General features: G+C 44.3%; 1 non-coding gene across 1 annotated transcript; it reads right to left on the minus strand.

Moving 5' to 3' along the window:
* Positions 1-851: 851 nt before the first annotated feature.
* LOC125918155 (U6 spliceosomal RNA) lies at positions 852-952 on the minus strand. The gene has a single exon (XR_007456385.1). It is a non-coding gene; the product is annotated as a U6 spliceosomal RNA (small nuclear RNA).
* Between the last annotated feature and the right edge of the window lie 13,442 nt (positions 953-14,394).

Raw genomic sequence — 14,394 nt, forward strand, 5'->3', positions numbered from 1 at the left:
TTTGAGAGAGAGAGAGAGAGAGAGAGAGCACAAACAGGGGAGAGGCAGAGAGAGAGGAAAAGAGAGAATCCCAAGCAAGCTCTGTGCTGTGAGTGTGGAGCCTGATGTGGGGCTCAATCCACAAAACTTCAGATCATGACCTGAGCTGAAACAGAGTCAGATGCTTAACAAATTGAGACACCTGGGTGCCCCAGGGAGGGATGTTTAAACTTATTCCATCTTCTTTGGAATAATTATCATAAAGCTGGACAGACAATGTTACTAGTTAATCAATGAAAAGTAAGTGAAAGAATGTTGATTATCCTAATAAGCATAAACAATGTATTTGTTGCTCTATCACATATAAACTATGGAATTAAAAAAAAATGATTACAGGGGTGCCTGGATGGCTCAGTCAGTTAAGCGTCTGACCCTTAATTTTGTCTCAGGTCATGATCTCAGGTCATGATCTCACAGTTGTAAGATCCAGCCCCTTGTTGGGCTCAGCACAGACAATGAGCCTGCTTATGATTCTCTCTCTCTCTCTCTCTCTCTCTCTGTCTGTCTCTCTCTCTCTCTCTGCCCTTCCCCTGCTCAATCACACGCATGCTCACTTTCTCTCTTTCAAAATAAATAAATAAACTTGAAAAAAAAAAAAAGATTACAGGGGCGCCTGAGTGACTCAGTCAGCTAAGCATCCAACTCTTCGTCTTAGCTCAGGTCATGATCTCAAGGTTTGTGGGATCGAGCTCTGAGTCAGGCTCTGCACTGACAGCGTGGAGCCTGCTTAAGATTCTCTCTGCCCCCCCCCCCCCCCGCCGCCTTTTCCCTGCTTGTGTTCTCTTTCTTTCTCGAAATAAATAAGTGGACTTAAAAAAAAATGCTTCATGGATTTTTCTCTCATCCTTGTGCAGGGGCCATGCTAATCTCCATATCGTTCCAATTTTGGTATATGTGCTGTTAATGCTAGTGCTTGGTTCAGGAATTTCAAAATGGGTTTAGAATAAGCTCTTTCATTCTAAACCTAATATTTTTTTTTTACCTCCAATACAGTTTGAGTTAGTTTCCTGTCACTTGAAACCAAAGAGTTCTAAATAATATACTTACCTCCCATAAAGATAGAGCAGCATAAAATAAAACAGAGATAAGATAGGTTCATTAAAATAAAGATTAAGTGAATATGAATCATGTAATAAAGAGGGAGGTATAATGGTCTCACCAGAAATTTTAGGCTAAGGATAACTGCTGTAGTTGAGAACAAAACTTACCTTGACTTTCTTAGCAACCAAGGGAAAAAGGAACCTCAATAAATTACTTTGTTCTCACTGTCAAATAAAAAAGCCTATTTCTTCATCAAGATAATGGAATATTATTCAACCATTAGAAAGAAGGAAATCTCAGAGTGCATGGGTGGCTCAATCGGTTAAGCATCTGACTCTCGATTTTGGCTCAGGTCATGATGTTGCAGTTTGTGGGATTGAGACCTGCATTGATTGGGCTCTGCACTGACAGTGTGGAGTCTGCTTGGGATTCTGTGTCTCCCTCTCTCTCTCCCCCTCCCTAGTTCTCTCTCTCTCTCTCTCTCTCTCTCAAAATAAATAAATAAACATTAAAGAGAGAGAGAGAGAGAGAGAGAGAAAGAGGGGGTGCCTGGGTGGCTCAGTTGGTTAAGCATTCGACTTCAGCTCAGGTCATGATCTCAAGGTTTGTGAATTCCAGCCCCGCATCAGTGTCTCTGCTGTCAGCACACTTCAGTTCAGATCCTTAGTCTCCCTCTCTCTCTCTGCCCCTGCCCCGCTTACATGTGTGCTCTCCATCTCTCTCTCAAAAATAAATAAACATTTAAAAACAATTTTTTTAGAGAAAGAAAGCTTGCCATTTACAACAACATGGATGGAACTTGAGGGCATTATGCTAAGTGAAATAAGTCAGACAGAGAAAGGCCAATATTGTGCGTTATCACTTATACGTGGAATCTAAAAAAAGCCAAATTCATGGAAACGGAGTATGATTTATAGATCATCAAATATTGGGAGCCAAGGACCCTCTATCTGATGACCAGGATTAACTGAATTTGTCAAGGGAGAGGAAGTGAGTCTGTGGTGCTGATCTTATGGGGTAATCGGGGTTCCCTTTCCACAATTCTATCAACAGCAGGGGGCTCAGCACAGAGGTAGGTACAATATTAGCTGTCCTGGTTGAGTGAACAAGTTACTGAAGCAACCTGAAGAACTTGCGCATAAATTCACAGGAAACTTCTAGAAAGAACTGGAAAGAGTACAAAGGGAGTGAGCAATCCTACAATAATGGTGGCTGCCAGAGTCAGAGAAAGGGTGTTTATTAATGTTAATGTGATCAAAATGTAACCCCCTTGCTAGTAAGATCTGAGACACAGGATTACATGTAATGTACCAAGGGGTATGCTTCCAAGAACTAAAAGAAATATTGTGGTAACTACATAAAAGACTAGAAATGATGATTTCAAATATAACATCCTACCCTTCACAAACAGAATGGGCACCATTGGCTCTGCAGAAAGGTTACTCCATTTTCAACTCCTTGCTTCCTGGCCAATTTCAGAATTTTTCCTTGATCAAATTGGTTTGTATCTCAGGCACGTTGCTGAGCTAAAACTATTTGTTTGTGTTTTTTGCTTCCTTTCTCTGTGAAAGCCACATTCTCTCTATCTCCAGTCTATATCTCTCTATCTCCACTTCTATCTTTATCTCTACCTACATGTATTTCTCTCCAGGGGAAATTTTGAATTTGTTTGAGGAAGACAGTATATAGCACAGCTGTGCTCTTGACCTCTTATGAAGAGAAGGTGACCATAGGAGTAAATCAGTTATGAGAGTGGGCAAGAGGGCTAACAATGACTATGAATGAGGAAGAGTCAGACCAACCCGTTCCTCTCTGGTGGTGTGGTTCAGGTAAGCCAGGGTGATGGACAGATTCATAGCTTTTTAAATAACTTTGCCTCGAATTTGCTTCCAACTGGAGAAAAATTACTAGTGGTCATCCTTGGCCTTGTCTCGTTTCATGTTTCTGTTAGTGACTTGGATGGCAACATGGAAAGCATGGTTGTCGTAATTATTAACGTCACAAAGCCGGTAAAGGGTTTTTGGTGAAAGACTCAATGTCTAGAAAGGCTGGAATGTGAGTATAAAACTTACAAATAAAATGTAATAAAATTAGTCAAGCAATTAACATTAATCAAAGTCAAGTAAGATGAAATCAATTGCATTCCTAATGTATGCCAACTTGACAAGTTTCATGGAAGGAAAAAATGATTCAATGGGATGAGGAGGCAGCTACGGAAATCAGCACAATATTAACCTGTAATGACACAGCGTTTTGTCCAAATGGAAGCAGGAAACCACTCTGTGGTTGTGTTCTGACGATGGGGGAAATGTAAGCAGAATCTGGATACTCATCTTTTGGAGAGGTTGAACAAGTAGGCCAACAGTGGTGGCAGGAGAAAGGGAAGGAGAGAGATCTGGAAGCCATGTGATGAGATAAGAATTCAGCATGTCTGAGATGATTATCCAGGAAAAGGGAAACTTTAGGGAGCATGTGACAGGGATGGTCAATTCATTGGAAGGGAAGTCATGTGGAAGGCAACTGTTGTTATTCTGTCTGCCTCCAGAGGGCAGAAACAGGACCGTTGGGGGAAAGTGGCAAGGAGACAGGTGTCAGAAGACTTGGTATAGATTTGGCGTTGCTGATAAAAGGCATTCTCCGCAAGAAATGTTTCCCTCTTCCTGGTGGCATTCGGGCTGAGCTGGGTGCTTAGCTGTCACAGACATGGAAACAGATTCTGATCGGGGAGGAAGAGCACCTCAAAAACCTTTAGCTCCCTGTCAACCCTGTGGTTTTATGAGCCCTGGCACTCATTCAACTTCTACCTGAATAGTTTCTGATGACTATGGAATGGATATACTTGTTTGAAGTGACTTTACAAAATATATATATAAAATATAAAATATATATTTATATAAAATATTATATATATATATATGGTGAAGCTATAACATTGTTCTAGAAAAGTGGGTTTGACTGAGGCTGAAGTATTGCTCTTAATTTTTTTTTTTAACGTTTATTTATTTTTGAGACAGAGAGAGACAGAGCATGAATGGGGGAGGGGCAGAGAGAGAGACACACACAGAATCGGAAGCAGGCTCCAGGCTCTGAGCCTTCAGGCCAGAGCCCGACGCGGGGCTCGAACTCACGGACCGCGAGATCCTGACCTGAGCTGAAGTCGGACGCTTAACCGACTGAGCCACCCAGGCACCCCTAAAGTATTGCTCTTAGATTGTGTTATTGACTGAGCTGGCTGTCGTTTACTCTAGTTAGTACTCCAGTAAATTCAGAGTAATCCAAACAGGATTAATTGGCTTTTTCTCAATTTTCATATTGAAACTGGTATCAGATCTGGCTCAGGACATCAGAACAAGAAGTAAAGGCAAAGAGTTAATGCCCTCTATCTAAGGTCAAGATTGGGTTTCAAGATTAGAGGGCAAGACTGCGCCTGCCTGGGAGAATCTAGCAAAGGAAGGGTATTGAGACAGGAACCTAACTAGGTCTTCTAGATACTGTGTATTCCTGGCTGTAGTGATCTCTGAGAAAGAAGTTTAAATTTCAACAGTCTAGACTTAGAGAAGGTGTTCAGAGGTTTCATGGTTTAAGATTTTTTTTCAATGCTAGTTTTAAAACTCATGCTTTCTTACATGTTAAAGTTGCATTTCTTTTGTTGTAACGTATTTGAAATCAGGAAGTATCACTTTGTTTTTTTTTGTCTGTTTGTTTTGTTTTGTTTTGTTTTGTTTTTAGTGCCACGCAGCCTATATTGCATGGACAATATAAAGGCTTGGGGTGCCTGGGTGGCTCAGTCAGTTAAGTGTCAGACACTTGATCTAAGGGCTTGAGTTCAAGTCCCACAATGGACTCTGTGCTGAGTGTGAAGCCCACACACACACACACACACACACACACACAGAAAGGCTTACAAGTCTGTATATTTTCATACAGACCTTATCTTCCAGGCATCTTCATTTGGATGTTAATTTTTGTAATTGAGCAAATTCTAAAATGCTTTTGGAGCAAAGTTATGATTACAGTTCCATAATTTAGGACCTAGAGAGGCAGGTGACTTGGGTTGTCAACACCATATGGGAAGACTCGTTGCCTTGTAATCAGGCCCTCCTTCCCATCTGCAGACCATCTCTCTGGCCTAAGTCTGTATCATCTCCCATCCAGGGTAGGTTCAGGGCATGCCTTTCTGGCAAGGGCCTTCTGCATCCTGCTGCCAGAATAGTCAGCTTTGAAACCTACTTCAATCACTCCATGACTCTATAACCTCACTGTATTCAATTTGAACCCTTCAACGTACAGTTGAGAGCCCTTCTGACATTTTAAAAAATGTTTATTTATTTGTTTTGAGAGAGAGAGGGAGAGAGAGAGAATCCCAAGCAGGTTCCTCACCATCAGCATGACCTGAGCTGAAATCAAGGGTCAGATGCTCAACTGACTGAACCACCCAGGTGCCCCTGAGAGCCCTTTTGAAGGTCCATCTTTTTCCTTGAAGTTTCCAATTCCTGTTCTTTTCATTCATTCATTCATTCATTCATTCAAAGAGAAACCAATATTTATTTATTGAGTATTGGCTGCTCGAGGCTTTTAATTCTTACAACTTTAACAGAAGGCAAATCACCATTTAACAAATAAATATTTATTTAAATGTTTAACAGAGGACTCAGAGAACTTTAAGAACTTGCCCATCATCATTGGCTTTTGTGTGATTATAATTTCCATGCCCTTTGCCTACCCCATACTTCCTCTCATTCTGCAAACATTTCTTGTGGTTTCTTTCTGTGCCGAAACTGGTATGAGGTGCTGGGATAAGAAGATGAATGAAGCACTGAGATCATGTATATGAACATACAGTTACAAGTGTATTCTATATATCGATTCTTCTTAATTAGAACGAAGTTAGTCTAGTGGAAGAAACAGGCAGAAATAATTGAAATCAGGAGAGAAACAGGAGTGTGCGAGGAGAAATAGGATCAAGCACTTGCTGAACTTAGGACCAAAAAAGGATACACACACACAAACCAAAACCAAAAACCAGAATACTGAGAAATAGCTCCTTTCTTTTTGGAATTTACGATTCAATTTTGGGGATGTGTGAGATAATAGCGAATCTAGGCAAATGTGGCCTCCGTCCTTATTGGCTTCTTTCAGCCAAATGTCTCCAAAGGGGCTCTTGAAGCCATCTTTCTAAAAACATGGTTCTAATCCTAGGTGATAGTCCTGCCTGGGAAGGAAAAAAAAGAAAAAGAAAGAAAGAAAGAAAGAAAAGAAAGACAGAAAGAAAGACGGAAAGAAAGAAAGAAAGAAAGAAAGAAAGAAAGAAAGAAAAGAAAAAACGCAGTGCCCTCCACCGCCCCTCCAGCTCTGGTCTCAGCTTCTCCAGCTTCCCCCAGAGCCAGGTCTTGCAGTGCCGCTGAACTCTCATGACTTGGAAGCACACCTCTGTCCTTGTGCACGTGCTGTCACTTGTTTGGAGCATACCTCTTCCTCATCACTGTCCTAAGATCATGCAGACGTCTGTCTTTGAGCTCCTGCTAAAATCACTGCCCGCCTCCCCACAGTCTGATAGCTCTTGTCCCCATAAACTCTGTAATTCTTTTTAGCTCTTCTCACATCGCTCTGAATCTAGTGCTTATGTCCTCCACTTGATTGGGTCTTGTTCATTTAAAGAAACTTTTTTTTAAGTTTATGTATTTATTTTTGAGAGAGAGAGTAGGGGAGGGGCAGAGAAAGAGGGAGAGAGAGATTTTCAGGCAGGCTCCGTGCTGTCCGCAGAGAGCCCGATGTGGGGTTTGAACCCACAAACACTGAGCCAAAACCAAGAGTCAGATGCTTAACTGACTGAGCCACCCAAGCACCCCAGGTCTTAATCATTTTTGTATCCCCGGCATCAACCTAGCATTGTGCCTTGAATAAAGACCCCTGATACATGTTTGTTGAATAAATTAATCGTAAAGTATGTGGAAGAATTGAAATGAGTAGATAAATTGGCAAACTTCAGAGGGCAGAAGGTTAAATTCACATGTGGAAGGAAAGACTTGGCAAAAGGAAGTAAAAGCAGGCAAGAGAAATTGAGAAGACTGGGGTTAGTTGCTTGCCCTGAAATTTCAGTTCTTTGCCAGGTTCAAGAAAACTCATTAACATGAAATCTGGACACATCTTTCTTTTCTTCTCCTTCTGCTCCCCTCTCCTCCTCCTTCTTCATAGGCAATTGTGATAATATCCCATCTCTACATGTCTGAGCTAAGCTCTGAGTGCTATAACAGCTTTTTAAAACATTTTTCATTGCAGTATTCTTTTATGTTTTTCTGGCTTTAATACAGTACTATGTACAATAACTTTATCTGATAGTTGATGCTGAATGCCATTATTTAGAATACCTGGGAAGCTGAGGAGAGAGGGCAGGGAAAACTGCCTCTTCCCTCCTGGATAATTTGAGGGGTGGGATGGGATGCAATCTGTTAATCACTTTGAGCCTCTACAAGAGGAATACGTTACATTTACTTAATATAAACTCAACAGTTATCTAAAGGGTCCCATTATGCACTCAGCTATGTTTGACAGGACAGAAATACAGATATGAATACGGATCAGTGCCCTTGTGAGCGCATATGAGTACTGAAAGGGGGAAACAGACATTTTAACTTTGGTATAATAAAATCTGTTCATGCTATGTTGGTTGTGTGAACAAGTGCTGTGGGAAATAGACAAGGGAGTGACAAAATAGCTCACAAGGTTGTGGGGATTTAAAAAAAGTTAATAGATGTGTAAATGAAAAAGCGTCATAGAGTCTTTGCTTATTACTCAGCAAACACTGCATTTATATTGCTGTTTGGTGATCTGTTGCAGAACGCCAGCCCTCGAGTTTTAGGAGCTGCCAGTTCCCCAAAGCCTCCGACTTCTTTAGTTTGGCTGAATCAAAGAGTGTCTCGTCAGTTGCGCAGGCCTGGGGCGCACGGGAGGCTCCCACAGTCCTGCGGAGCTGAGATTGTGGTGGCGGTTTTACTCTGCAGTTTACGGCAGTGGGCGTGCCCCAAATCCCCATGTGGTCCCGACATCATTGACATGGCGGAATCCCCCATCAAACCCTCCTGGTAGTTATTTGAGCGGCGGCGGCGGCCGGAGGAGGAGGAGAGCGGCGGCGGCGGCGGCGGCGGCGGGAGCGGCGGCGGCGGCGGGAGCGGCGGCGGCGGCGGGAGCGGCGAAGGGGCAGCGGGGATCCTCGAGACTACCGGCTGGGAAGGCGTGGGCGACCCGGTGTGTGGCGCGCCCGGAGCCCCGCTTTTCAGCCCGAGGGAAGGTAAGGCGTGCACGATCGGCAGACTGGAGGCACCGGGACCCCGCACCTCGGCAGCCGGGTCCCGCGCGCTGGAAAGCCCCGGCCGGACGCGGAGTCCGCGGGAGTGCGATCCTGTCCCGGAGCGCTCCGGGCGCGCCGGGCTTCCCGGGGAAAACTTGGCGCCAGAGTGCTAGGGCGCCCCGCGCTCGCCTGGGCACCCCGGGAACACGGGGCCCGGGAGGGGGCTGGTCTCCACTTTGGGGCCGCATCTTGCTGGGCTCTGGCCCCCCCTCCCGTCGCCCCAGCTTGCCTGGGTTTGGAGGAGGGAAAGAAGCGGGTAGATTCTTCTTGATGAAAAAAAATCTGGGCAGTGGCTCCCGGGCTCTCCCTCCCCCCCTCGCCCTCCCCATCCTTCCCAGCAGATTCTGTCCGAGGAATCTGCTCCCCCTCCCGGAATCTCCGCGGCAGGAACGCTGCCCGGGAGGGGGAGGGCGGGCGGAGAGGCCGAGGAATCTTCGACGTGTCACTTTCTGAGGCTGTAGATTTCCATATGGTGGAGGGAGGAGGGCGGGCGTGCGAAGTGGGGCTGGAAGTTGGGGCCGCCTCTCCGCGCCGGGCGGGGGCGGGCCGGGACCTCAGACCCTGGGATGCTCGCGGGGAGGGTCCGGGCCCGCAGCCCCGGGAGCCGAGCCGGCTCCCTGCCCCCGGCCGGGCCTCTCCAGGACACTCCCCGCCTCGCCGCTGGCCACCTCCGTGCGCGCCACGTCCTCCCTCCCCGTCCTGCCCCCCGGGCTCCCCCCGGGCTGGGGGCGGTAACCGGCGGCCACGGCCGGACTCGGCGAGCCTAGCGGCTGGAAGATCGGGCGGGGGAACGGGGCGCGGCGGGAAGGAGCGGGCGACCCGGTGTGCGGGCCAGCGTAGCTCCGGTCAGTCGGTCACCCCGAGGGGCGCCCCGGCCGGGGGTGGGGCGGGCGGCGGAATCCGCGCCCGGAGGCGGCCGAATCCGCGCCCGGAGGCGGCCGGGAGGGGCCGCGCGGACCGTCTGGTGCCCGCGGCGGGGCGGGGGCCGGCCAGCGTGGGAAGGGCCTGTCACCCTGGGAGGAAAGTGGGGCCTCGGGCTGTGCCAGCGAACTTTCCCAGAGGTCCGGGTCCGGGCGCCCCGTGGGAGCCCGAGCACGGGGCCCAGTGTCCCGGGAGACTGGGCTGGGCCGCCTGGAGGCGCCGTTGGCGGAGAGGCTCCCAGGAGTGCGCGATTGGAGTTGGAGCTTTTCGAATCTCAACTCCCACCCTGCCATCCTAGACGAAGGGAAGCAGTGGCATATTATCCAGACAGTGCCGTTTTGCGACTTCCTTAAAAGTTACAACTTTTTATTTTCTCTTCTGCCTAGCGTTTCCTTGGAACAAAATTTGGAATTGGGCCGCTATGAGCCGACGCTGGGGCCCCCAATCCGCACGTTTATCTCTCCATCCCCGTAGGTTTCTAGTCTCCCTCCCCCTCTTACACTCAGGCTTAATCATATTTTGGAACGGGCGAGGTCTTTTGTTGGGTGGGCACTCTTTGATTGCTTGTCCGTTTATTTTTTTAATGTGCAGCTAATTTGATTTGAATTTCCGCCAGTTTCCAGGCCCTGCTAGGGAAAAACTAAGGGAGAGGAATAAGCCACTTTTTTTCTTTTTTTCTTTTTTTTTTTTTTTAAAGCGTGGAGAGAGGTGGGGCATTGGGAAAGGGGAGGCACTGTGGTTGTGGGCAAAGAGTCAGAGGGAGCAGACAGACCCGGAAGAAAAGGAATCTGCTCTGGAATAACACTTTTTTTTTTTTTTTTTTTTTTTTTGAGGCTACAGGCCTTGGGCAAAAATGCACCGCTCTGTTCTGATTTCTACTGCCTGAGTTGCTTTTCCACTCTCAGGCTAAAACTGTGACTCTGGGGACCTGGACAGGACAGGGAAAGAGGTCCAGAACCCAAGGCAGCCAGTGGCCCTGGTTTTGTGTTTTTTGGGGGGGGGGGTCTTGGTTCCCCCTCATTGGAGGCAGGCTTTGTGGACCCAGCGTTCATTCAGTTCCCTGGTTCCCAGGGAACAGCTGTTAATGAGAGTAAAGTCTTTGGGCATGTTTCTGGCCCTGCAAAGGGGACCTCACCCATGAAGGTGTAATTCTCACTTTGTTTAGAGGGTCACCCACAAATGACTAAGAATGAGGCATAGCTGGTTTAAAAAAAATCATTAAAAAGTTGTGTTTAAACTCGTATGTGCTTTTAAAGTGTTTTGGTTTAAATACTAAGAAAGAAACATGTATCTGTAAAGATCATGTTTGTTTAAAAGAGATGTTAAAAGTGCAAGATATCATCATGGAATAGGGGTTGTAGTTTCTAATTACAGTATATACAGTTCCAGAAAGATATTCCCGTAACCTTTTAGGACAGACTTTGGGGGTTTTGGGAAGAATGCTTGGGATTGGTTAGGAAGCTCTAGGAGTCTAGGTAGTAATTTATTCAGTAAGTGATGGCTCTCCTTAACACTTAATTTACTGTGGAAGGATTTGATAGTGTCCTTAGAAGTTAACCAAAAGAACTTCTCAAACATTACAGTTTAGGAAGACAAGGCCCAGGACGGTTGCCATCCTTGGCGGAAGTCTAGTGTAGAATCATATTAATAACTACTCTTTCTTGAATATCTAATGTGTACTAAGGCCTGTGTACTGTGGTTTTAAATACATTATCTCATTAAAGTTCTAATAACAATCTTTACATTTAGGCGATGTTATGAGCATTGTATACACAAGGGTGTTGAAGTTCTCAGAAATGAAACTGACTTGTGTAAGATCACATTGCTACCAACAGCAGGGTTTTCTTTAATGATGGAAATAGCTCTATGGCTGTGTTGTCCAGCATGGCAGCCACCAGGCACATTAGCTTTTGTGCTTTTGAAATGTGGCTACTGCAATCGAGGAACTGTGTTTTACATTTTACTTACTTCTTAAAAAAATTGTATTTACTTTTAGTTATTTTAAACTGCTACTTGTGGCTAGTGGTTACCATATTGGAGATCACAGTGTAGAACTTTTCTGATTCCCAGATACATTCACATTTAACTCGATCATCCTGCTTTTTAGATCTAGTTCAGTGTTCTTTTTTACCACCAGAAGATGCTTAGAGTCAACCTTCTAGTAGAATTTAAATGCTGAGTTAGCGATAGCTCAGTATTGCTTTTATACCTGGAGTGGATAAAATAAGCACATTAAAAAAAATGCTTACATAGCATAATTAAAACTGATGGACAAAACTTTAAATGACATTTTCTTGTTTGCTTGAAATAATTGTTTATAGGAATTGCTGAAAAGGCAGACCTTTTTGGTTATTTTAGTGTAATACAGGAGTGTAAATAGGCAATATGAAAAGTCACTGATGGGGAGTTAAAAAAAAAAATGACCCGCTTAATAGCCATGTTTGCCAGTTCAGTGGGTGATTCTTTTCATATGACTGCATAAGTGTCAGGTAAATAATACAGTGAAACCATCGTTCGCTTTTCCTTATGTAGGTGGACATGTAATCTGAAGAATTAAAATCATTGCTTTACTGTCAAAGAATAAAATTCAGATATAAAACACTAGATTCATCTATGAATTGGGAAGAATATATTTAAGATGAAAATAAACCTCCAGAAACACTTGGTGGCAAATGGTCAAGTGGTTTTTTGATTAGTGAGTTTCATTTATTTCTGTTGCACTTTAGAATTCTTTTAACAGAAGGAATTTCAACAACTTTCTTGATTTTGTATGAAATCGTGAACATTCCAACTCATGTTAAATAATAAGCCTTCATCTGGATTCTGTACATAAATGTCCAGTAGTCGAATACTTTTGTGTGTGGGAGGCATACTACTTGCAGGGAAAGACAAATGGTAAAGTCATCTCTTTTTGTTAGGATTTTTAAAGAAGTAACTTCCAGGTTCAGTATAAATATATCTGAATCTTTTGTACCTTTCGTAGTTACCGTATTTCCCAGGATTGGTTGCAGTTCATTATCCCGACGCTAGAGCATTACATGATCCTGAAAGACCTATACTTCTAAATCAGCTCTAAGTTGATCTGTATCATGTTAGTGTTCTGTGAATTGCATGGCCTCCAAGCTCTTTCAAACTTGTAAATTCAGTCACAGGTAAGTCATTAGTTAATGACACTGTTGAGAGAGCTGAAACACCCTTTTCATACCCATTTCTGACCCTTGGGAGCCCAGTTATTTTCAAGGAACCAGGATAAAGACCACGTTATAAATAGGATTACAGTGTTCTCGTGAGTATGACCAATATAGGAAACACCGTTTAACTCATGATGCATCGTTCCATTTGTTGAATGTCAAGTCACTAATACAAATGGGAGACTTACTAAAACTTTGAAAGATAAAAGATGTTGAAAGATTGGCAAATAATGGGCAAAGATTAGAAATCTTAAAAGTCTAGTGAGGGCTGCTTCAGAGCATCAGTTTGAAATCAGAACATCTACGCTGCCAAAGACTTGCTTTACTTTTTAGCTGTGTGTTTTGATAAACTTCTGAACCTCTCTCAGTTTAGGTGTCCCGATTTTATTATGAAGAGAAAACATCTCATCCGTGTCATTCCCCCCCCCCCCCAAATAGTTGTCCCAAGGGATTGATGAGTCAGTGTATTGAAAAGTATTTGGGGAAATAGTATGCAAACTCCATAGTTTGTTATATATCAAAGTTTAAAACTGAGCTGTTCCTATTCTATTAATTTGCACATTTTTAGGGATGTCCACATTGCATGTGGACAGTTTGAAAAATGATTTATTTTCCCCTTTCTGATGAGTAAATAAAGCTTAAAGCTTTAGATTGCTGTGTTCATTTTCTCCCTACCCTAGTAGAATAGTTGATTTGTGACCTCTCAAAAATTGTACTGTACATAAGTCATCCCAGCTCCATGTTTTGGGGAAGTTTTTCCTTAGATGTAGCCTATAGCTGGCTAGCATTGCTGACGTGGCATGCCAGTTTGCGTGGTTCAGGGTTTTTCTTAAGAGGCAGGGAAAAGAGTGCAATCTTTTAGAGGAACTTCCAATACTGAATGATAGAGGCACAGGGCTTTAGTCATTGTATAGTATCTTAGTAAGCCTATTATTTGAGCTTTCCGTAATTACCGCTGAGAATGGGGGCGGGGGGGGGGGGGGGGGGGGGGGAGGAGAATATTTTCAGTGTAGAGGGATTTTTGCAATTTACCTGCATTTCCATTTTAGAACTTACAATTGCCTTTTCTTCATGTTAATGAGGTTAATCCATTAAATGAGTTTTTTGTGGTAAGGCATGTTCAAGCAAACCTTAATTCTCATCCTTGCAGCTGTGGGGAATGCATTTAAGTGCTTGAGGAGAAGCATCGTTCTATAGTTGACTCTGAATGCCTTTGAAAATAGGAAACTACTCATAAGCGTGTATACACATATATCCTTTTTTGCCTTAGACTATACAGTATGTTATGGTGTTAACGTGTTTCAGCGAGGCAGAAAATACTTGAATCCTTGTGGTGAGACAGAGGCAGGTCTGTGTAGGGGTGAAGAACAGGCTCACGATTGATGGTCCTTGGGCACTTTGCAGGGTAGAGCTAAGGAGAGGCTAGCCCCTGGTCACAAGCTTAGGGGGGGGGGGGGGGGGTGGTGGTGGTGGTGTTTTTGGTTCAGGTTTATGGGCAAGGATCGGTCCTTGTTGACCAGAAATATGAAGGATTTGGGGTGGAGATAGGGAGACAGGAAGTTTTTAAGCCACCAAATGAAAATCGGGTAAGATAGACATGGTGTTTAGCCATCCACAGGTGGGGTATTTCTCATTTTGACAGTAGATCGGTCCTTGAATCTTTTTTGTCTCGGGTTGAGCTATGCAGGTTTAGCATTCCGTTACTCCTGGACTGTAATTTGCAATGCCCTTGGCTGATGAGATGCCCTTGGCAATACTCCCTGTTGGTTCAGGGATTGGCTCCTAATGTTTTGTTTCTTTGATATCATGACAACTGCTTGTCAGTTTTAAACAACTGGAGGGAGAAGATTTTAG

This window comes from Panthera uncia, unplaced genomic scaffold (assembly GCF_023721935.1).
Source record: "Panthera uncia isolate 11264 unplaced genomic scaffold, Puncia_PCG_1.0 HiC_scaffold_501, whole genome shotgun sequence".
NCBI classification, from domain to species: Eukaryota; Metazoa; Chordata; class Mammalia; order Carnivora; family Felidae; genus Panthera; species Panthera uncia.